Source organism: Pseudochaenichthys georgianus, chromosome 10, assembly GCF_902827115.2.
Source record: "Pseudochaenichthys georgianus chromosome 10, fPseGeo1.2, whole genome shotgun sequence".
Lineage (NCBI taxonomy): Eukaryota > Metazoa > Chordata > Actinopteri > Perciformes > Channichthyidae > Pseudochaenichthys > Pseudochaenichthys georgianus.
Genome location: NC_047512.1, coordinates 19,691,358 through 19,693,948, shown reverse-complemented (window position 1 = coordinate 19,693,948; position 2,591 = coordinate 19,691,358). Strand labels below are relative to the sequence as shown.

At 37.4% G+C, this 2,591-nt stretch overlaps 1 long non-coding RNA gene across 1 annotated transcript; it reads right to left on the bottom strand.

The window, feature by feature from the left end:
• Window positions 1–358: 358 nt before the first annotated feature.
• LOC139434587 (uncharacterized) lies at window positions 359–1,928 on the bottom strand. The gene is made up of 3 exons (XR_011643910.1): window positions 1,812–1,928; window positions 988–1,067; window positions 359–424 (listed from the first exon to the last, which is right to left on the bottom strand). It is a non-coding gene; the product is annotated as an uncharacterized lncRNA (long non-coding RNA).
• Between the last annotated feature and the right edge of the window lie 663 nt (window positions 1,929–2,591).

Below are 2,591 nucleotides of genomic sequence, written 5' to 3'. Positions count from 1 at the left end.
CCTTCTGTCCATATGTGCTTTTTATTTAAAACATTTGATTAACTTTTGGTTCACATTTCAATAAATTGTATTTGTATTTCCATTCCTTTTGTCCATTATTCTTACTGAAAATGTTAGATTACTCATTCACATCTGACTGAAGATTGGCCCCATTTATTTGTGACGTTGCAAACTCTGCGGTACAAGGTACAAGTGAGGTGTAGCTCATAAAGTGAGGCAAATAGAAATAATCAGCGGATGGAGTGTAGGTGTGGAAATAGCTGCATTCGATCAGCTGACTGATTTTACAATAAAAGTAGTTTCTTAGTGAATGTCCTGTACTGGTCTTAAAATCTCATAACATCAGCTTTTAATGATACTCTTGGATGTTCTTCTTGACCCTCAGAGAAGGAGAACATGTCGTGTCTTTCAGGCATGTCCTTTCCTGACAAAAATTACAGGAAACATACAACATATTATTGCAGAACAAGTGTGTTATTTATGAAAGCGGTGTGTTTGTGTGTTTAGGGGCTGTAGATATAATTATTTTGTAATTGTAATGTTTTTATTTTATTTTAACAGTGAGCAATCAGATTATGAATGAACAGTATGAAGTTCATCAACATTGAAATATATGTTATTATCAAAATAATATTTAACTGTTACAAAACGTAGTGCAACTGTAGAAGCTTGCTCTGTTGTCTCACTGAAATAATAACTTTTACCACGTTTTTACAGACAATATTGAGAGATAAATAGTAGCAGTTCTCACTATGTGTTAAATATCTTTGCCTTCAATATATTAAATCAGAAAGCTGACAAAGTCATATTGCTAAATATCTAAACATTTTGCATGGAATAAACCCTCAACTTAACTGATGTGTAGGTGATCTAGTATTTAGTATTGTTTATTGGAATGTATATCAGTGTATTCAAGTCAATACTTCATTCATTTAAACCAATATCTTTCTTGATTCTTTGTACAGTATGCAAAAAGAGTCTTTGTACCTGAGCTGAAGTTCACTGCTGTGAGGAGTCCAGTTCTGTCTCTCACTCTCTGGTCCATCCTGTCTGCATCACCTGGACACCTTAAACAAACGGATATATATATATATATATATATATATATATATATATATGTAAAGTACCATGTGTACAAACAATATAACTGATTCTCTTCTGTTGAACATGTTGGATTGTGTATTGTCCGAGTCAGGGTCCTTTTTATTTTACTGTAACTTTGGAAGTTGTGTTACCAATGCTTACTGTTTATTTGATACCCATTTGGTAATGCAATTAATAAAAACAATAAGGTTTGGGTTCGTTCTTCAGATGACTGTGACGTTAACGTGTAAGCTCGATAATGAACTCCAGCTCAATCAACCATATTGTAATATCTAAGTAATCATCTTGAAATATGACATTAATAATTGTAATATACACACATCTTATTGTGAGGTTGATTTCACATACACTACTTCGACATTAGCTTGTCTACATACTTGAGCATAGCCAATTTAAATTAACCTTAGATGCATACAGTTCTACCTACATAATAAAATATCTCTAAGTTACAAGGATGTAACCTTATTTTATCAACCTCAAACAGAAGCCGTTTGTTCAACAGTATTATCCCACTTAACACTTAACACTATTTTGTCTATTTCGTTTTAACCTTTATATAGTCTATGATTTTAACTTGGAGGCTACGATTAGCATCGTTAGTACCGATGTAGTTACCACTAGCTTACATTCTAACCCAAGCCTTACCATTCATTACGTAGCTGATTAAAATCATTAACACATAAATAAAGCACTCGAATTTTACTTACTGCATTCATGCACCGTCTGTTTTAACCGCAGAGCGAGTCACAATAGTCCGATATATAAGCATGAAGAACAAACAACCACGGCCGGCTACAAGTTGTGTTTCCTGGATGAGCTGAGCAGGCAGAGTCCCTGTAGCTAGCTTCACGGAGCAGCTATCAGAGAGACAAGAAGCTAACAGCAGCAGGCACTTGACAGAGCCGTCACTCAATGTGACCACGCCCTAATTTATGCACAAACTTTAAGACCTAATATAAATAAAAGGGTCGCATTAGAAAACAATTCACTCACAGATCCATAATCATGAAGGTGGAATCTAACTATATCGATAATAAAAATGTATGGAGCCAGGGATAGAAATATGTTTTTTTCTGCTGTAAAATTGGGCATTTTAACATGGGGGTCTATGGAAATTGCTCCTTTCTGCAGCCATCGCCTATCGGCCAATATATGAACTGCAGTGTGTGGCACTTCCGTATTGGCTTCCCGGCTCTTCCCCAGAGTTTTGCCGCTTGGTCTGGCTGCGTGCCTGTGTGTTTGTGTGCTGTATTCGAAGGGCGCTAGGACCGCTCAGTTGACAGGGCAGGCACAATGCTCGCACGTGTGTGTGAGATTTTCTCCGGTGGGCCGCGGGGGCGGCATCATTATTTGTGTGGCGCGCACACGTGTGTGTGTGTGTGTGTGTGTGTGTGTGTGTGTGTGTGTGTGTGTGTGTGTGTGTGTGTGTGTGTGTGTGTGTGTGTGTGTGTGTGTGTGTGTGTGTGTGTGAGAGAGAGTCAGTCAGC